General features: G+C 36.6%; 1 protein-coding gene and 1 long non-coding RNA gene across 7 annotated transcripts in view; one reads left to right on the top strand and one right to left on the bottom strand.

Annotated features, from left to right (window-relative positions):
- The window catches only part of DLC1 (DLC1 Rho GTPase activating protein), a 221,605-nt gene that overhangs the window by 180,911 nt on the left and 17,777 nt on the right, over positions 1-22,917 (bottom strand). The gene's annotated exons all lie outside the window — the stretch shown is intronic.
- LOC121676430 lies at positions 477-19,202 on the top strand. The gene is made up of 3 exons (XR_006020455.1): positions 477-631; positions 17,415-17,752; positions 18,333-19,202. It is a non-coding gene; the product is annotated as an uncharacterized LOC121676430 (long non-coding RNA).

Here is a 22,917-nt window from a genome sequence, read left to right as displayed (position 1 = left end):
TTCAGCACCCATAGCATTACATGGGGTTATCACCTTATTATTTTCTTTGATATCATAGCTCAGACATGATCTGTATTGTGTGACATATACAAGGACTGTGTGAGGATTTTCACTTTATCAACAATAACCAAAATATATTACTCCAAATTTTATGCATCAGTATTAGAAGAAAAACTCAGGTTTTCTTACTACAAAATCTGAAAATGTCTCTCATGGGTGTACTGAGATTAGGAAAAAATAATAAAGGAAACAAAACACATAAGCAATATTGATGTGACAGATTATTGTGTATCATACCTAAGTTCTTAACCTTATCTAAAAATCATAGGTTGTGTTTACACTGTCAATCAAGAGAGTAATAAGGAGTAACTAAGTAGTAAATGACAGCCTGAGCTGAAACCTGAGCTCCTACCCCAGGGAGAAGCTAATTAGTGATGCCCTAGCTGGACTTGAGTCCAGCTGAGACTTGGCTGTGGCCACAGCATTTTCCTTTTTCTTCTTGTCTCTGAAAGTTTCAGCCAGACTGCAGCAGGTAATGGCATTAGTGCTCAGCTCTGACAGTGCTCAGCTCTGACAGCCTGGACCAGGAGGAAGGAAAAGTGCTGTGCCCTGCTCTGGCCTCAGCTGAGAGGTGAGTTCTTTCCTCCCAGCTCAGCCTGGAGCACTTCTATGTGCCTACATATCTCTACTCCGTTTTGGGGAGCTGATGACTGACAGCTTCATTTCACAGCTGCTGTCTCCCAGGAACAGAGCAGCAGAAGTGCCTGCAGCTCAGGAAGGACATGCTGCTCAAATTGGCTTCAGCCAGTCTGTGTCAGTGTGTCTGTCCACAAAGGATGCAGCAGACTATGATTAGGAGCTGGACAGTTTGAATGGGAGGTGAGGTTGGCTATATGTTCTAGTTTTGACCAACACCCGACATATTTATATTGTAAATATGCCCACAGTGCTGCAGGAGATACACACACACACAAACATACACATGTATATATATACAAACATTGCTTACGTGGATAAATAAAAGATGTGAAAAAAGATTCAGAAGTCAATGTTATTTCCAAGAGTAGCTTTACCAAATCAAATAGGAGGTTTGAATTCAAGAGTTATCACAAAGAGGCAATAGAATAAAAAAGACAAACATATCTGGGCCAGGATTAAATCACATATTTTAACTAATGTTCAACAAACTTGTATTCCATCCCAAAACAGTTTTTGGGATAAAAAAAGATTTTATAAGGCCTAATAGAAAGTATCATTCAAGACAGGAAGATAAAAAAATGTGAAATTCGTAATTTTGGGCTTTCTGTTATTCTTCACAAGTTGCCTGAAGTCTCCTGTCATCAATGAAACATTAAATTATTCAGATATGAACATCAAATAGTGAGGGACATTTTAAAAATAGTGAACATCACAATTTTGAGTAGGTATCCAGGAAGACTGTTAGCTTGGATACGTTGCAGGGGAAACTCATTTATCTGGATTTAATTGTAGCTCTTTGGGAAACTCAGCATGGTGTGATTGCCACTACTTAATGGCATGAAAGCAATATCAACAGTTCAACTCAAGAGAAGAAAATAAATAAGAGTACATATTTTTTTCAAGCATTTTCAGAAATTCTAGCCAGCCCATTATATAATTCATCCATGCTTTAGACCAGTGGAAAAAATCTTAACCACCCCCTACTGAAATGAGCCCACCTGACAAAACAAATCCTTAATGATCCACATGATCTGACTGAAGGGCCAGTTGGGCTAGGACTAACACAGATTGCAAAAGCCCTAAGACTAATAGACCATGATCACAAATCGTGCCTTTCTGATTCAATCTTCTCAAGTGAATTCCACAACAGCGTTCTCCTTTTTAAGGAAGAGATCCCAAATGTAGGGAGAGTTGCACAATGAAGTTTCCTTTCAGTTCCTCAGTTTGAAATACAAAACTGAGTTTCTGCAAAATAAATATTCCTCATGAAGCATATTACTATCAAAATCTCAGCATTTTGAGAGCATGGTTTTTCAAGAGTGCTGAAGTAATATCTTGTTTCTAAACCTCTTTTGACTTTGCCTCCTTGACTCTTTGAGTTATATGCTGTTGGAACAGTCTGTATTGTGTCATTGAGAGTATTACTGACATTTGTGGTTTAGTAATGATTTCATGATTCATGATTTAATGGCGGAAAGATTCAAGCAGAAAAATTGGGGTGTTCTGAGAAGAGCTGCCAGTTTGCAAAAGCAACCACAGGACTCAGGGAAACATGGGGACTGTGAGAAGGACAGGTTGGTCAGCACTGTCCATAGACGAGTCAGCTGGACTGGGTATAAACATGGACACAGGAGAAAAACTCTTGCCAGGTCCAGTGTGCAAGATGGACCTACTGAGTGGGTCATATCTCTTGTGTTCTGAAGTTAGTGTCTGATTTAAACCTCAGCTGAAAGAAAACTGAATGGACAATCAGTGATTAGCAGTAGAAAGGCATATGATCAGTTAGGTCAGTGACCAGGATATTTTGTGAAAAACGTAGGTCTCTGCAGTATTACTTATGTTGCAAACAAGGTAAAAGTTACTGTAATCTGTAGCTACAAATGGATGGGACAGATTATAACAGTTGTTAGAATTGATGGAATCAAAGAATGTAAAAATTTTCTCTACTGTTTATGAGCATCATGGGAAGACCCCTACCAGCTCTTTGAAATCCAAATACACAGCTTCCAAGGACAAATAATATTATAGTTTTGGATCATTAGTGGGCCTATATGGTGCTACCATTAAATAAATATGATGGCACTATAGAAATTCAATGCATTTAGAGACTGGTGCTAAGTGAAAGTGGTGAAACTATTGTAATTCTGGGCTTAGCAGTAGTGTTAAGGACTATGCTTCCTGGCCCTTAATAATTTAAGTCAAGATTATGATACCCTAATTGATCTTAAAAGATTAAAGTGTAAGAAAATGCAGAAGATAATAATGAACAAATTTTTTGCTGTAACTGTGAAGTGAGATTTAAAAGCCCAGCAGTTAACTTGATCAGGTTTTCACAAATCCTCAGCTTTTGTTTGAATTGCATTTTCAGTAGTTCAACCCTTCAAGTTAACAGACTAAAATAATTTGCTTGCCATTCCTTCCCAATTAGTGCTACTGAAATCAGTGAGACTAGTCTCTGAATATGATCTAGTGAATTAAATTCAGATTGGTGCAATCTAGGTATTGACAATGGAGACACCATCATGATTAGATGCATACAATGGCTATTTGCAGAACCGATTTAGTGAATGTTGGTAAACTGAATTACCAAAGAAAAATGAAGAATTACCACGGGGTAGGAAGCGGTTTGTATGCCTTAGAGTTTCCCATCTGCATATCTGCATACGCCAGCTTAGGTGGATTGCAGTAAAGTGCTTTTTTAATATTAAATATTTTAAGCAAAATTTTATGTTTATATATCCATGAATGTCAAATCCTGGATAATATTTTGCATTTATAATGATATTTGCATGGAAATGTCTGATCATTGTAACTTTTTCAGGTTCTTAACATGCACAAGCACATGCCACTTTAATTTTTAAACTCTTTTTAAAGCAAAACAAAAATGAAGTTTGCACATTTTTATTTCAGATAAATTTTTCCAGGTGACTCATTCCCTTTGGAGCTATGCAATAGAGAGCCTTGGATATATCACTGTCTGCTTCCATATACAGAAAAGAAGACATGATGCAGTAACACTAGCATGTCCCCGAAAGAAGTTATAAAGCCACCATAGAATGGAGTATACACATTTGTTTAAAAATCTGCTCTGAATGGAAGCAGTTATAGATTTTTAGCCTTATTTTCCTTTATGATAAAATAATTTTTTGTCGATAACAAGCTGAAATGCCCCTCTTAATTTTAGACTCAATCCCTTGCTTTTCTGGATTAAAATCTGACCAATTTTACTATGATTTGCACTTCAGAAATATGAATAGTAGAAGACTCCCAGTGCAACAAAGTGATTTTTGGTAATGGGATATTTCTTGAACAGATTTTTTTTCAAACATATATGTACATATATCTCATACACTGTACTTAAAAGGGCAAAAGTAGCACTGCACATTTTTGTGAAAAAGAATATCTACTGGTTGGATCTTTGAAAATCGAGTAAGTCAGCCAAGCAATACTATTTCTATACCTATTATTTCTAGGTGTGTCCATAAGGTACACAATAGCCATCATCTCCAGTAAATGTGGTGAGGAATTAAAGAAATGTATACATTATTGATTGAAACTTTACTAACTTCTTTAAAAACAACACTTCTTTTCTGTATGATGAAACACTAAATTTACTGTCTTAATACTTCCCTTATATTCCCCTATATAAACAACCATAGAGCTGTTACGGTTATTTACCCTTCACAAAGCTAGAAATAACTAGATGTTTGCTGCACTTTTAAAAAACCTTTTTAGAAGTGAGGTTTCCTAATATTAAAAGAAATAAGCACTGTCACCATATTTTGTGACAAAAACATAAAACATCTTTAAAGGTCAGCATAGCTTTTGCATGAAATATGTCTGCAGAGAAAAAAAAATGTTTGAGAAGGGAGAATGAGACTTTTGGAATAGTTAACTACAGAACAGCTGGCACAGATTAGCCTATGTCCTCATACAATCAAAATGTTTCTATTAGAGAACTTGAGATAACCAGCTTGAGAGTGTTTAAGTACACTGCAGTATTTTTTTTTTATGAATTTAATCAAGCATTATCTCATGAGGTATGACTGCATTTTCCCAGTAGAATTGAAGAATTATCAACCCTACACTGTTATATATATATATATATATATATATATATATATATGTATTTAATATCAGGTTATTTGGCTTGATATTTATCTGTGGTGTTCGCCAACTTTTACTGACTTAACACATGACACGCCATGACAAAATCAGCTCAGGGCAAGAAGGAAAAGCATGAAAACTCTGGCTACTGATTCACTAGTGAGGCCAAAAGAGTGAAATTACAGTCTCAAAAACGCATAGCAGAAATACATGTCTGGAGAAAGGACCTGGCTCAGTGACCAGCTGCAGTGAATTTCTAGTCACTGCCAGCTGGCCTCCCCAAGGAAGAACAGCACTGAGAACACTGTGGACTTCAAGTGCATTCAAAGCATCTTATGGTGAGTGGTACTGGACTGGTGATTGTTCAATTTGAACAATAGGACATTTGTAATCTAAAAGTATTTCTTCCTGTACAGAAACTTAATGTTGAAATGAATGTTACTATTATCAAATACATTATTCTGCATAGGGGGCAAAGAAAAAAGCCTATTTGTTATAGAATTTCCAATAAAGTATAAACTGCAGTTCCATCACTAATTTAGTTAAATCCTGCTCCCTCTGACTCATAACAATGTGAGACATAAATGACAATAAGGCTGCTTCACTAAGTCAGTGAGTTTATTAACATGAGCAAAATACCATTTGGCTCTCCTTTGTTTAAAAAATGAGATAATAGATTTTATTATCAGGCTCAGTCATCAACGTGATGACTGTAGGTAAAATTTGAGGCCCTATGAAATAACCCAGGTTTTGCTAGCAACAAAATTAGTATTTCACCAATCTGATTTGCGTCCTTCTGCTACGTGTGTCACCCAGAGCAAACAGGAGAAGCCTTTTCATTCTGACAGTTTATTTTTCTTGTGTCCAGGGCACAGTTGCTCTGCAGATGTTTATGCTTAAGAAGATAAATATCTCTAAATGCGCAATTAAGTTGAATTGTCATATTGATACACTTCAAAAGAGGCTGAGTATTTATATTACTCCCGAAAAGAAGAGAGACAAATAGAGAGCTGAAAGGAACAGTTGCTTACAGAGAATAACAGAAAATGGCATTGGAAAGTCCAGTTTCCTCAAGCTACTGTGTGAAGACCTCAGGGAGAGAGCAAGCATGTGCAAATGAGTAAGGGCACATCTATAAGATATATTACATGGAACTGCTTAATTCCATCTAAATCTGATTTTAAAGCACAGCTACTGTAAAAACAGGAGACTTTTCTTCACTGGGAACAAATAGTGAGGTTTAATACAGAATAGAAGGAAGTGCAACAAGCAGGAGCAATATTGCAGCTCTAAAAGATTTTAAGGCTTCTGGGGAACTTCCACCTATGTATCTTAGGTAGTTGCAAAGTTCTTATTAAAACACTTTAGTGCATCTTTAATACAACTAAACTCACATTACACATGACAAGGCTATTAACTCCATTTTAAGGATGTGAAAATGACAGGCAAAATAAGTGTTTTCCCAAGGCTAAAGCAGAACTTGACCTAAGCAGCAGTGCTGAGTACCCCTCTTTTTTGAACCCTGTTTCTGTGATCCACCCCTGGAGTGGTAACATCTGAAAGTGTATTTAATGCTCTGGTTAGTGGGATAATAACTGTTTGCAATGATTTTGTCTGCTGGGGATGTTTAATTGCTGGTTTTCATGTTTCAGGCTCAGTTCTGACAGTGTAATCTAAATGGGAAAAACATAAATCAAAAGGCATTTTTCTATGTATTTATTGAATGCATGCATTTTCTTGCTACATTTAATAAGAGAAGTTTTGGTTTTTTTATGTTTTCCCTTGCTCTCTTTATCTCTAGAGATTTCTAAAGCAACTCTGGGTAGCTTTATGTTTATCAGATTTTTTTCTCCTTTTCCTCTCTGAGACAGGAAGCTGAGGGTTTTGACCTCATCTGGATCTTTCCCAGTGTCAGCAGGTGGTCTGTTCAAAAAGATTCCATGACACTGATCTCTTTCTGATTTATCAGATATCTAGGTCAATAAATAGGTCTCTACTGTTTTTTCCACAGCTGTAAAATAACCAGTGGAATCCTCTGAGAGCTAATTAACAAATCTTTTGAGTTTTTCTTTCAAGGAACAAGTGTTCTCTTTCTGGTTAGTAAATTCCATTGCAGTGTCCTTTAGCACAGACTGCCTAATTGTAGGAGCTCTGGCTCACATGAAGCAGTCAATTTAAATTAAATGTTAAGATCATTCCTAACAAATTATTCTGTGTCCTTTTATCAGTATATATTGTCACAGCCATGAAACCCTTTTACTGTTTATATAAAGATTGTAGAGCAATTGTCATACCCAATGAATCCACCAAGTGACAAAGAATACGATTCTTCTGTATGACTTGTGTTGACGGGAAAAGTCAAGGTACTGTAGTAGACAAAACTGGGCCCCATTCCACATTTGTAATTTTTCTGTCTGTATCCTCCTCGCCAATACACGCAGTTTTTGTGCTGCTATGGTGAGTAGCCATATCCTGTCCCGGATGAGGTGGTTCATTTGACATTAGGTACAACCTATCTGAAATACCTGCATCACTACCTAGAAAGCATATTTTCTGACTCTCTGTGAAAGAAAGGAAATGTGGAAGGCTCCAGCAATTGCTAAGACAGCTCTCTTTAAATATCTGGCAAAAGTGGAAGTAATCAGAGCACTCCTAAAAGATCATATCATAGAATAATAGAATGGTTTGTTTTGGAAGGGACCTTAAGGATCACCTCGTTCCAACTCCCTTACCATGGGCAGGGATAGCTTCCACTAGAACAGGCTGTTTAAAGCCACATCCAACCTGACCTTGAACACCTCCAGGGATAAGGAGTCCACAGCCTCTCTGGGCAACCTGTTCCAGTACCTCATCACCCTTATGTCAAAGAATTTCTTCCTGATATCCAAACTAAACCTACCCTCTTTCAATTTAAATCCACTCCCCTTGTGCTATCACTACATGTTCTTTTAAAGTGTCTCTCTCCATCTTCCCTGCACATCCCCTTCAAGTACTGGAAGGATGATACAGGGTCTCCACAGTGCGTTCTCCAGGCTGAACAACCCCAGCTCTCTCAGTTTGTGTTCCAGCCCTCTGAGAATATTCTTGGCTTCCTCTGGGCATGCTCCAGTGGGTCCATGTCCTTCTTCTGTTGGGGAGTACTGGGAGTATTTATGTTCCATTCAGAGCTGGATGCAGTACTCCAGGTGGACATCTCATGGGAGTGGAGTGGAGTAGAGGGGGAGAATCTCCTTCCTTGACCTGCTGGTTACACTTCTTTTGGTGCAGCCCAGGACACAGTTTGCTTTCTGGGTTGCAAGCACACATTGCTGGCTCATGTTGAGCTTCTTATCCACCAGCACTCCCAAGTCCTTCTCCTCAGGGCTGGTCTTGATCCATTCTCTGCCCAGCCTGTATTTGTGCTTGTGATTTCCCTGACCCAGGTTCAGGACCTAAGGCTACAAAAGGCCAGCCAACAGGCTTAAGCTTACAAAAGATCTCCAGAACACCTCCAAACTATCTTTCTACTGTCTTTCTGATAGTTTCTGTAGATGATATTATTTCAAAGGAGATATTCCTTTTATAAGTAACATATTTAATATTATTCTACTGACTATTGAAAATAGGCATAATAATAAAATAATCATTTTGCCAGAATGCTATGTTCTCAAAGTTTATTGAATATTGGAATTCAAGGAACTGCCAAGTCCTAACGCCAGCTCTGCTTTTGATTGAGAATATGTAATTCCTCTGGTTTTATTTATTCATGTTTGCACTGATGTTGTTATCAGGAACTCTTCTCCCAGACTGCTAAATTTTGGTTATAGTCCCTAAAGAACAAATCAAAACCATTCAGGGTGTTTACTTGAGATTATGTGATAAATATTATATACTGTTGTTAACAACAAGCTTCTACAAAGATTACTTCTTGCAATTCTTATGCTGCCTTTTAAAACACAAATTATACACAGATGGAGATCATTTATACAGGACAGAATGAGCTAGAACAAATGAGTACTTATCTTATTTCCCTACAGAACATGTGAAGTGATATAATCACAAAACAACTGTTCCACATGCTGCCAAAAAGGATCAAAAAAACTCTGCCACAAAATACATGTGCATTCAACATGGGGACTCACAGAGAAAGGTAAAATTTTATGCTATGGTCATGGTAGAAAAGACAAATCTTACTATTTGTCATGGAGTAATGGGAACCACTCAAGCAGAGAATGTACAACAGTGTTATCAAGTAGATGCCATAGATTCCTCTTGAGACAGAGCCTTCTCATACATTACTGGGTTAAGTCACAGTCCACATTTTCTCTGCCTGCTGAAACTGTGGCCTGGGTGTAAATCTCAGTTGATGTTAAATAAGAAAGAGCAATCCAAATTAGACAAATGGCCAAAATCCAAAATACCCACTATAAACTACACTATACTATTACAGAGTCCCACGCACAACAGTTTTTTCCCAGTCCATAGGGAATTATATTTCAAATTGAATCCAAGCGCTGTATATCAATGAATGAAATGTTAGGCTTCACAATAACCAAATAATGATTCCTAAAATACATTGTAGACAAACATTTCCTTTGCATTTTTGACTAACACAGCCCCACACAACACACTCGCAAATGCCTTGGGATGACCAGAGAGTACAGTGATTTCTAGTGGCTAAATTTCTCTTTTGTCTTGAAGAATCAGGGACAGTACCAGGAAGAAATCCATCCCTATTTTCAGCTCTCTCATCACTTGGTCTTTACTAATCCCACAAGCCATTTTTGGTGAAGAACGTGTTCCAAGAGGGAGCAAATCAGCTCTTTCTTTTTTAGTCTGCTTGCACATTTTCTACTCCCCTTGTACAGACAAACTTTACCTTTGAGGCTCACAACTCTGTCCTTAACAAAGACTGAAGTTAATATCAATGGCAGTGGTGGGGGATAATATTTGCTTTACTATTGGGTCCTACTACCAAGGGCCTAGAGAAGGGAACCAGAGTTTCTTTCTACTACAGGCAGTAAGAGCAAAACAAAGCGAATTGTGTCAGAGACAAAAAAGAACCCCAGCAAAAACCAAACAATCCAAAACCTAGGACAAAAGACAATCTTCTCTCTACTTCTATTTCAAACACACATTAAAACCATTTTAGTGCTTATAGTGTGTAATATCTATTTCTTCACTCCTCACTGAGTTTGATTATGTTTACGTAAGATTCCCTGTCTAGATTCCCAGTGGTACATAGCTTTGCTTTCAAAACAGTTTTATATTGAAGTGGAAAAGGACACTGACTTGTAAAATGCTGGGAAATGCACATCAGGAGGATGCATTCATGGAGAGCTGAACAGCTGGCCAACAGAATGAACACATTACCACAGGACTACTGGGAATTAGTGAGAGAACTAGAAAGCACAAGTACAGGGGGAAAATATTCTGCACTATTTTACGTTGGATCTGATGTACTTCAGAAAGATAAAGCAAAACCTATAAAAATCTCAAGAGACTTCCTAGTTTGTTTAAGGGCAAAATCTATATTGTGTAAATAGAAATCTATATTCTTCTAGCAGGGAATATTTATCAAATTCACCCAAAAGGAAACTGTGATGCACTGAACTATTTTAAAAATCTGTCTTCAGAAGATTTTTTTTGTAGTCGTTGTTCTCGAAGTCATAACAATTAGTATCTTGCAACCAGTTTGTTTGAGGTGGAGGACAGAGTTGGACAATTTCACATTGCAAGTGATGGGAATGTAAAATCCTATGACTTTGTCTTTTAGTTCATACTTCTTGCACTGCGCAGATATGAATCTGCTACCCTCCAAGGTCCATTTTTTTTCCTAATGTCTGAAAAATTTTCCCTTACTATTGATAATTCTGAAATAAAATTTTTCTTTGTGAAGCAATGCATTAGGTCTATCAAATCAGAGAGCACACACTGAATCTCACCATCTGATATCATTCACCTCTCATGCTTTATATCATGTCACTCAGCAAAATCCCTTCAAAAGAATGCTCCTGGCCCAAACTAAAACATGGCAGTGCATACCTACCTTAACCAACTAGCACAAATCTAACTAAAACCTTCTGTTCCCTGGGAACTGCAACTCACATTTTAAAGTTTGGATTGTTGAATAACAGTCAGCTGAAGGCTGATAATATCAATTGTAATTCCTCATTTTGGGATTGTAGGTGATTTAGCAGCAGCAAGAAAGAATGTAGAAGGGCTTAAAACTTATACCCATTCATTTTCACAATTATACAATTTTGCTGAAACAACATCTTACTTTATCATATGCAGACAAATTGAAAAGTTATACAGACATCCAAAAATAGAATAACTAAAATACAGATCTGAATTGCCAGATTAAAGGACTCAGTATGACTTTTAGTTAAAAAAATATCACATATCATAAAATTTTGCTAGAATTTCCAAAGACTTGGAATTATGAAAGCAAAAACATCGTTGATAGGCCTATTTAGGATCAAGCCCCTTCAGTCAAATATCCTGAACACAGTGGCAGGTAAAAGTAGATAAGGCAGAACTGCCCAATTATAATAAGAATGGCAGATAGGGTTTTTTCATTTTTTCAGCAAATCAGACTTCTGAATTGAGAGGAAACTTTTCGACAACTGCCTTGCACACCAAGATTGCTAATCACACAAATATTATTTTGTTAAATCGGATCAAAAAATCCATCTAAGCATCAAATAAGAATCAGCCCCCATGCTTCTTGAGAATTCTTGATGTGCATAAAAACAAAAGTAAAATGTATTCACAGAATAGATAAAAGAAAGAAATCAATGCAGAAACAACAAGCAAAAGTTAAGCTTGTGTACTCTGACATCTGTTCCTGAACTCTTTTCTCTTTTTCTGTCTCCCAGGAATTATTTGCATTGGTTTCTGACCTGTGTATTCATATGAATACTCAGAAGTGGTATTCAGATTTACAGACAGGTTGCTTCATATTTTAAAGGACTAAAGTTACTTCAAGAATCAGTGGGGATATTTTTGGTGGTGGGACCGTTTTTTTTAAACTTTTTTTTCTCCCCCAGTAGTTGCAGAGCTGTGAAATTAAGGAAGTACATCTGTAGTCAAAGTGAATAAATTTCTCAAGTGACTACTTTTTTATTTAAGTTGGTACTGTAGTATTAATTAAAAATTGAACTGTAATTAAAAAACCCAATATATTTTAGCTATTAGGTCTGTGAATTCCTCCTTACCATCCCCAAAGTGACATGCTTTAGCAACAGTAAGGTGACATTATTAGAGGTCACAATCCAAACTCAGAGTTTGACAGATGGTCTATTAATTGAGCTACCCCTCTTTGGTGAGCAAAAAAATATCATAAGTTTTTACAACACTCCCTTAAAACAGAGGTTGTTGGAAACCATTGGGATGGAAAATCTGTTGCTATTTCAGTTGTGTATCTGGTAAGATGGAAAATTTTTCAAGTCTACACAGATGGTAAATAAATTTCTGCTACATGAGGCAGTTCCTGGAATAAAGAAATTTTCTCAAATAACAAGCGCCAATTTTTTTCAGCAAGACTTATTTTTAACTTTCCCAAGGACTTGTTGAGAGAGCTGGAGAAGTGTCCTTTCACCTTCAGAATCCTGGTCTAACTCCAGAAATAGCTTCTAATGTCATTCTCAGCACAGATGAGTTTTCTTTACACTCAAAAAGACATTTCAAAACAAAGATCAAAGTGCCACAATAATATGTTGCTGCTGGTAAACATTCCCTCTGAAGAGAGTGGCTAAAAAGTAAGAAATTTCTATTTCAACCCTAAGACAATCATCGGTGACTAACAGTGCTGACATTTAAGCTGTCGTTATTATGCTTCATGAGGCAATGCTGTTGACACAGGAGAGCTTGTCCTCCATGGACTAAGCATAATGGAAAGGATTGAGAGAGGGAGACCAGAATCACGGACAAAGTCACTGCAGACTATACCCACTAAGGAAGCTGTGAAAAAAACACGTAATAGTTAGGTTTGAGTACGCATTTTAGGCAACTGTAGAAATGAATGCTGGACAAGAGGTCTAGGAACCACTACCACTACTACAGAACTAGCATTTGGGAGTGTTTGGGACCACTCTCCCCTCATACCAAAGTGGAGCAGAGTCATGCAAGTCGCTCACCCATTTCACCAAAAACTTCATATTCCCTTCCTAATCTCTTCATGTGACTGCACAGCTCTGCTTGTCTGCTACCTTGAAATCAAACCCTGCAAAATGATGATACTTGCAAGGAATAAAATACACCTTATTCTCATATCACCAAGTAACCTTTCCCTTACGTGCACATAAGCTCCAAATGGCTAAAATTCTTAATATTGCACTCAGCATAGTACATGAAGTAAGAAAAAAACCCCAAACAACAAATTTGTGAAAAGGCAAGGGTAGAGGTATCAATGTTCTTAACACCAGGGTGTTAAGAGAAGACTAACTAGAAGACACTGGCTGAAAAAGGATGTTTTTGTGTCTGACAGACAGTATGGATGACCTAGAGAAAAAAAAAATTATGGACATTCTAATCTAAGGATACTGTTACTATTCCCAAGAGAGTAAAATTCAGGAATATATGTATTTCTTCTGAATCTGATTAAAGCCGGTTTCCCCACTGTCATAACTATTCATAGGCTTCAGTCTGCAAAAGCACAATCCATTGATTTAAAACATATCTTGCAAAAGAAGCTACAATAAAATTAAAACACAACATTTCTAAAAGCTTAATAACATGTTTGTGAAATGTGATAAATTATAAATCCTGCAGAAGATTTACCCAAAAGAATATTAATCAAGGTACTAATATAGAATAAGTTTTCTCCAAATTATCTTTGATACTAGTAATATTGAGAAAGAACTGGAAACGGAGTGGTCAACTAGGAGTCATTTTCATGAGCTGAAAAATCTTTGTGCAATTAAGATTTGAGTTATCACTTCACATAGAAAATACTGATTTTCACCTCTTTATTTTCTAGTCTTATTTCACCTCTTAGACAGTGGAAAAAGATAGGTCTTGAGAGACTATCTCTTCTCTTATTTACTCTCTGGCAATTTTGCTTCCTATAAAAAGCCTGAACAGTACAGTGTTCATTTACCACATCATCTTGTCATCATCTACCAAGTAGTAGAGAGTATTTGTAAAGAGGTGAGTTTAACATGCTGGAATAAATTCAGTAGATGTATTGAGGTGTCATATGCACATAGAATCACTTCTAAATCTGTGTTAGATAAATACAGTTTGGCTTTTATCAGAAGAAAAGTGTTTTTCAGGGAATCTGGATGTAGGAAAGTAGTTTGATTTAGATTACCAAATTTTGGCTTGTGGCCATGTTTTTTCATTTTCAATGTAATAAAGGTGTCAGCTTTTAAAATATTTTGAAGCTAAAATTATTAAGCCATGAGTTTTAGCACTGCTGAATTGTTTCATGCTTTCATATCAAACAGCCATGAATCATATATCAATGATTAGTAGTACATGCAAACCATCTTTTCTAAAGAAGTTTGAGGATACCATCCAAGAGATTAAAACATACCATGCAAGAATAGAATCAGCATTTTTTGGATGGGTATATGAGATAATACTTTATCAAAACATTCAGGATATTCAAACAGAAACCGTTGTTTAATTGGATCTGCTGTGTGAAAAAAAGGTTTAGGAAGGAAGCAATTTACAGAAGAGGATAAATAAACTTCTGTTTAACATAAATAATCTACATATCGCGTTTGCTATTCTAAGTCTTAGGTAAGACGAGACTGCAAAGACAGTGCAAAACTTAAGATATGGAAGTTGTTGCTGTAAAATGACACATTATTGAAGGACATCCTCATGTTACAGTGAGCCAAATTCTCATTAGCGTTGTGTGCATAAGCCAAGTTCTTATATTGCATTGTTGTAAAAGCCTCAGACATCAGCTGTGACAGAGTTATGAAGAGCAGTGAGGATCTGGTATACATTTGCCACACATTTACCTCAGCGCGCACAGATGCTCACGCATGTATTGCTGCCTAGATTTTTTTTCTAAGGAGGCAGAATTTATCTCTAAATTGGAATTCATAACCATTTTTGGCCATATCCTCTGGAGCTTGGAATAGTTTTTGGCAGCACGAGAAGTATTGTTTCACTTAGTTTAGCCATATTCAATAAACCCTGTGTATTATCTGTGGCATAAACCTCCTTGCCTTTACAAACCTCTTATGTCACCTTTGAGACAGAGCAGTAAAAGGAGATAAGCATGAGCAACACATTTTTAGGTGTTTCAATGGTATCTACCATTGTGATGGGAAGCAAAAACTAAAACCCAACCAACCAAAATAAAACACCACAGAAAAACCCCATGAAAAACACTGCAGATGGCACCCACCTTGCTGCAGTTCACCTCACAAGGGTGTTGTTTGCTTTTAACTATTACATGGGAATTGGTAAGATACCTGCGGACTAACCCACCACCAAACTTCTATGGTCAAGTACTCCTTGATAGGCAAAGACTTCATTGTTGTAAAGCCTCAGCTCCCAGAGCTGGCCATGGTAGGCTGTTCTTCTCTGTCTCCTTCTTTGACACAGCACCACTAAAAAAAACTTTTGCTTTTAGCACAGGTCATGTCTGTAGTAGACAGTTGTGCTCAAAAAGCTGCTCTGCCATAGCTATGGCTTCAAAGGCTCTTTAATAAAGGCAACAATGCTCTAATACTGACTTTTCTGATAACTGCTGTAAGTTCCATTTTTGGATGGAAGCTGTATCTCAATGTGCCTCTTGGACCTCTCTGTTTTCACTTGAAGGTCAATTCAAAATGAACATTATGCTTGTGAAAGTGCCAGAGGAACAGCTCTAGGAAGCAAAGTCCTTTTAAAAAGTTTTTTCTTTAACTGCGCTGTGGACAGTGATGTCATGTAATCCAGGGTGTTTTGTTCAAATGTCTTAACTTCACTTCCAGTTTGTTAAGGGTTTTACATACTGTTCATTCCTTCCAAGACCACTTCCCTCAAAAGTTTGATGTTAATTAAAAATCTGGTGTCATTTTAGCTAGTGGTCATTGGTCCATTTGACATGACCTAACACTGACAATTTATAGACTGCAAAGAGTAAATAATTGGCCAGTAAGGAGTTTCATTTCAAGAAACAAAATGAAAAACATTTTAGAAATTTTCTTCCAATCAGTATTGCAGAGCTGGACAAAATTAGAAATCTCTGATTACACACTGCATGAAACTCTAGACTGGTCCCTAGAAGCATGTATATGATTTTGGTGAAGCAGTAGTGTGTGACTACAAACTGCTTATAAATACAAACACTTTCATGACCATTTTAGGTAGCTCAGCTCCAAGCATAACTTGATGTGCCACAGTCTCTTGGTTTGCAGTCTAGACAACACTGTCAGCCTTGAAAATTTATTGCTGAACACTGTCACAAAAATGTGCCAAAGTGAAATTTGCATAAAGGTTATACTGTAATGGCCTGGCAATCATCCCGTCCTGTTCTGAACTTGTTTTAAATATTTTTCACATTGTTTGAAATACATCATACTACAGTCCAAACATAAAGGAAGCCGGTGGGAAAGCATTCTTTAGCTTCCCAGATGGAGATAATATTTATGATACATATTTTTGTGAGAGTAATAGAGAAAATTCGTGGTCATGTAACCACAATAATAGGAGTGCTTTATGACCACCACTTTCTACTAATTACCATAGATAATACACATCATTTAAAAAATGTAAATCCAACTGTTTCAGTCCATTTATATTTTTGAACCACATTTTCATTATTAAATGGTAAATTTAGAAAACAAGTTTTCAATATGGAAAAGAGAAACAAATATTCATGACAGCCAAGAAGGTTTCATTTTTTTTCCAAAGAAATCATACTATTTGTTTTGCTTCACTTGCATCTCTTGCCAGATTCTTCCCAATGCCTTCAAAACCATGACCATTTAATAGCAATGTGCAAATGCAGCAAATTCCTTGTGGTGAAGCAACTGTGGATTTCAGTAATAATTGTCCACTGTACTAACACTACAAACTGTAGCTCTGAATTTTGGGTTGGAGTTAACCTTTCAAAAAGCTGTTGTGGTTTAAGATCTCTCATCAATTTTTGATGTAGTTCATATTCACATTATGAGTTTGGATAAAGAGATCCTTGCTCTTCTCTAAAACCTTTAGAAAATTTGAGAATCTTTAAAAACCTGTATAAAGTTTGAAAATTGCAAGAGATTCAGAAATGGAACAAAAACAAATCCAAATTTCACACTCGATAAAATAGATTTCCACAGTTTGAAAGATCATCTTTAAAAAGAGGTTATCATATTTCCAATATTTGCATTTACCATTGTCCTTTACAAGACTAAGAAAATAATTTTCTAGATGCCAAGATTATATTATTTATCTCTGTATATGAAGATGAAGCTACTCTGGCATAAGTGCAGATCTCAATTGTACAGGAAATATAGTTAGAGAACCATATGACTTGAAAGTAATTTTACTATGATAATACCTCTATAGTAACTAGCTTCTGTAGTCTCTAAAGTTACAAATTATTATAACACCCAAGTTCAGCAAGGCATTTAAGTACACTCTAAGAACACAGTAGTTCCACTGATATCCATTAATGCTTTATTACTGTCTAGATTAAAGCAGCTGGGAGTTGGTCTTCAATGACATAATGAAGACCAGAAGCCTTGGACTTCTACAACCATGAAACAACATTCATTACTCTCCACACTTTCAGGATTTCTAATGCTCATGATTTTAGAGGGAAGATGTCTTCCCTGGTTGTTGGATTTCTCCACTAGAATATTTGCAAGATGACTATCCTTCAAAATAATGGGAAAACAAACTGTGAGAAACAACTGCATTTATTTATCATATTTTGCAAAGGAATAATTAAATAATTGGAAAATCACCAACTTTTGAAGCTGTCATCTTCCTCTGACTGACACATTTGCAGACTGCATCTCAGAAGAAGGTAAATTTAATGCCCTGTTACAAAATCAGAATACAACAAAATGCATATTGCCATGTCAAATTAAGATTTCCTGCACATTCCTATTGTTTTTATTAGTGCTTTTATTTTCTATGCTTTTTTTCTGTGTTGACCTGTCCAAGCTATAGTTGCTGTGCAACCCTAACAAGCCCACACCCGATAACTTATGTAGCAATAGTTCAGAAAGGAACCCTATGAAACCAGCTTCTATAAAATAGAAATAATAAAACCACTGTAAGAGTCTTTAAAGCTAAATTTTAAAAAAATATGTAAAAAAGAATGAATCTTAAATTATCACAATTCAAAAAAGACAAAATTGAGGTAAAGAGAGATAAGACTTCAAAAAGACATACTGGTGACAGGGCTGGAAATTCTGGTATACTAACAGCAATAAAGTAAAAAAATCTACACTATTTGATATTATTATTCACAACAAGCTCATATTATTTTTAAGTACTCAGTTTAAAAGGATCATTCAATGTGAATGGAAGAGATGGCACAGAAAGAGTTGCAAAGAAACAATTTCAGTAAAACAGGTACCTCTTATGTTTTTTTTGTGAAGCTTTCCTACTACCTCTCCAGGTACCATAGTATGAGCCAGCAAGCAAAGCTCTGTAAGTTTCCTGTGAAATTAACTTACATGGTGATACAAATGGAAGCTCCTGGAAGAGCCCAACTTTCTAACTTGCCCTAAAAATCATAGTCTTAGCGTTGTTAAACAAAATTTAATTCTGATCGCAATGAACGAGAGTCAGCCTCCATATGTCATGGACATGCATAATACTCAAAAAGCAAATATGGATGGAAAGTCTGAATTCAAGTAAGTAATTTTTTTGCTTTCTCACATTATTATAATTATAATTGTTGAAATAAAGAAATAAAATTTATTGCAACAGTACAGGAAATGTAAACCCATGCTTTGAAAACTAACAGCTTTCCTGTGGGGAAAAGGCACTGTACCAAAGACCTATGTCACCCCAGGTAACCTTCTATCCATGTTTCTTTTGACATTTACTGCCAGACTTGTGATAATCTTATTCTTAAATTAATTTTCATTTTATTGACACTGGCAGCAGCTGTTATGCTGACATTAGCTGTGTCCTTAAGCATCCTTTGCAAATCACACAGTATTTGATCTAGAAATCTGGATTAAAGTAGTAGCAATAATAATGAGCATTAGGAATAGCCCTGACTGTTATATTCTTTGGCCTTGCAGGAACGACTTTGAGATAACATCAACTATTTGAAACTGGAAAGCTTCTAAGCAGACCACCATGAGGAATTACATTGTCCTGCAGGAGAGAGATGAACAGTCACAGTTGTATCTGTAGCTGTTTTCTTCCCATTTATATTGAATGATCTCTAGGAATAAAATCTAAAAGGAAAGAATGGTGGAAGAACAATGAAACATACAGAACAAGCCAAAATTTGTTTCGTAAGTGGAGTTTGTTGATGTTTCACTTTTTTTTAAGCTTCATGGATTTTTACTCAAACCATTTAGAGCCACACTCTACAATGTTGACTTTCTGCTTCTTTACTGATTCGTCATTTAAAAGAGCTGTCTGAGCCTTGTTTTAAAAATTGCATTTACAAAATGCTGATTATCATTGGTTACAACAGCACACATCTGTGATTGCATTTGGGAAGTGAGAGGGGAGAACTTACTGCAAAACTATATTCCTCAACCCACCTTTTTATGCTGGTGCTGAATAAAGTATTTCCTTTTTGTGTTGAACAAGAACTGAAATTAATTTATTAGAGTTCTGCTGCATTTGTGCACCTTCTCAATATGCCCCAGCAAGGATTTTCCTGTCTTTGCCTAAGCTTGATGAGATGAGCAGCTTGGCGAAAATATAAAATGGAGCACACACAAAAATTTGACTGATTCTGTATAAGATAACGGCCATTTTCTTCCATTTAAAAATCAGTGCATAATAACTAAATAGTCTCCTGTAGTTGGTTTTCTCTCAATAGTTGTCGCTCTTCTGGTTTTGTATAATACTGTTCGTTAACAGCTCTGTTGCTTTATATATATGAACAAACATGTGAGCTGCTTTTATACCCCAAGCATTACAGTTTGCTCTTTAGTTCCAAAGATTATTCCATATACAATTCTCAAGTGAAGTGACCATTTTAAAATCTAAATTTATTTAACCCAGGAAAGCATACAGAAGGGTCTAGTTGGCATATCCACATATAGTTAATCCACTTATGTTTCTACTACTCTAAACCATTAATAACCATAAACTTCATGTTGTGGATGTACTGAATTGATTATCAATCAACACAAAACCAGGAAATCTTGATTATTGTGTATTTTTCAATTAGACCTAATATCATTAACTTCTCACAATTAAATTCAGGTCCTTCCTATTTCCGGGCCTTAGGAAGTCTTTCTGAGAAAGCAAAGGAAAAGAGGGTGCTGTTCATCCACCATTTGAACCCTTGTGACTTGAGGGAGCAAAGAATGCTGCAACCACTGGGCGTGTTTGCAAAAAACATCTTCAGTGTCAGTACATCCATCATGACTAAAGCAATTTACTGCAATGGAGGTAGTGGTGGTCAAAGATGCTAAACTTTAAGCCCTTAAGCCCTCGAACCTGCATCCGGCTGCAGAGCAAGCATATCACATCTGCACTGCCTCTCACCTCAGCTCCAGTTTGAAGACAGCCGATCTAGAGATAAGAGGGAAGGTCATGCTCTATTGCCACAATTAAAAACAGTTTAAAATATGTTAACAAGGAACAGATTTGCAAAAGAATTTAGTATCAGCAAGAGTAGAATGGTGTCTACTCAAAGGTCCTAAGTTTTAGCTGTCATGAAAGTGCCTGAAGATTAGCACCTTTCTACGATCACCCAAGGTTCTACCTCAAGATTTGGGTCCCCAAATACCTTTAGCAATTCATCTCCATGTGCCTTTTCCCATATTCTGAGCTTTATGGGCACATGATTATGTGCAACTAGAATTGACACTGAGCATTAATCAGACAGTGGTGTGTTTTAGGCCTTAACTGCACTGTTTGAACTGCTGACCTTGAGAGAAAAGGTTTTATATACTGTTCCCAATCCCTTAAGTCTTCCTGTCACTGCAAAGCAAATACTTGGCTTTTATGGATGGATTCAGTTTCAAGTCTGCAGTTTTTCTAATGTTTTCTTAAAATTACAAAAGTAGCTTTCAGGAGAAGTTTGTAAACACAGGCACATTTTTCATTGCACACTATTGCCAACACAGACAGGCTTTTGTAAAATAGTGCATGGTTAGATATAAGTGCTAAAATCCCTTATGCAGGAATGTTGTTTGTAGAAGTGTCCTGTAAGCTTAGAGATAAATAAACCCACAAACAATAGCAGATCATATCTTTCCCCTTTTGCCATTCATGTTACAGTGGTTGGCAAAGATTTCCTTAACCAAAGCAGAATGAGGTCTCCTTCAGGTTTACAGACTCCAACCCCTCTTAAATTACATGCAACTTTGCAGTTGCTGCAGCCATGTAATGCTCAAGCTTCCTTGGAAAAACTTCTTGTTTTGCTCCTTTTTATACTCATCTCCTTTCTTAGTTTTTCTCACCATTAGTCTCAGTGGAATTTTTATAGTCTGTCTTTTAAAATATTTAATGGCACAAATGCAAATCATACATACATTCTCAAATATTATTCCCATGAGTGTACTTTTAAAAGATGAGTATGTGACCTCAAAACAAGATCCAAGGAGATACATGGAAACTAGCATCAAATCAAAGCTATAAAAAAAATATAGCTTTCTTCATCTTGCTAGTAATATGAAATGTACATATCAATAACAATAACTATACTTAAAAAAAGAAAATTTGATGCCAAACTAAAGCAACAGAGAAATGGTTATTAATAGCCAATAGTTTTCAACTATGATGTCCATTTGGTTAATTTTCTTTTTTTAAACTTGAACCATTTATATTAGCATTTCTGGTACTGGTACTCATGTTTTTGTTTCTTTGTTGTAACTCTGAGATATTCTTACTGCAAGATAGTTGACTATCTTAAAGTCTTAAAGTTTAGCATTAACTGTGGTTGCATGAACTACCAAAGGAAGACTGGCTTTGAGGGCCTCTGAAACCTTTGGCAAAAGTTGCTTACAGCTTCTAACCATGTTAATCTAGTGTTACTATTACCAAAGGGTCTACACAAGAAAGCAATGGCCAGTAGCTCAGGATGCTGTGTGGGCACGGAGTACTTCAGATATGCGGATTTGTGCTTTAGTGAAACAGTGACTGAGGCACTGTAGCTGACAGACGAAACCCACACTGTTGGGGTCTCCCCCCCTGCCATGGAGCCCTGGGAGATGGGCCCTGGGGGGGAGACACGGGGTTTCCCTGCCCCTGGTCAGCCTCATTCCCCATTGGTTGTTTTGTGTTCCCCGGGGTGGCCAAGGACCCTGGGGTCCCGTGATTGCGGAGTTCCTGAGCTGAGCCCCGGCCATGCGGCTGGAGAAATAAACATCTCTGAAACATCTACCACGAATCTGTCCATATATACTTCCTTTCCACGGGACTCCTGGTTTGAAATATGCGTGTTACAGTATCCCCGCTGTAACACCACACAATTAAAAGAAACCAGATGTATAAAAAAAACCCACCCAGACAAAAGAAGCTGGATGATGTCAAATAAAAAAAAGGCAGAGAGAAGTAAACAATTACAAATTCGTTATTAGCTAGAATAAGCAGCATAGCTGGGAAAGCCAGACTTTAAGATGAATTCCATAGTGCCACAATCAGCATATCTCCTTCCATTAAAGCCAGTGGGAATTTTCTTGCCAAGGAATCTCTCCATTAAAATTTTGTAATGATACCCTTCCTTACTTGGTGAAGACAGTGAAACTCTGGTTGCTTTAAAATTACAAAATATTGTTTCAGACTCAGCAATACTTGTTTTTGCAAGAACATATGCTCATGGGGCTGAGCTAAAAACCAAAGAACTACTGCAAAATATTTCCACTCCTTTTTTTCTATTTAAAAATCTTGTTACATTTTTTTCCTTGTACTCTCTTTTTCAATAAGGCTTCCAAACCCCTGGACAAAATCTGTTTTCCTAAGAGGAAATAGATAATGATAGCAGCAGAAAACAAAAAAAAACCCCAGAGAACACATGTACTCATTTATACTTGAACAGTG

The sequence above is a fragment of the Corvus kubaryi genome, unplaced genomic scaffold (assembly GCF_017639235.1).
Source record: "Corvus kubaryi isolate FWS band 111438036 unplaced genomic scaffold, C.kubaryi_AGA036_p1.0 split1-131, whole genome shotgun sequence".
Classification (NCBI taxonomy): Eukaryota; Metazoa; Chordata; class Aves; order Passeriformes; family Corvidae; genus Corvus; species Corvus kubaryi.
This window is presented reverse-complemented; position numbering and strand designations above follow the sequence as displayed.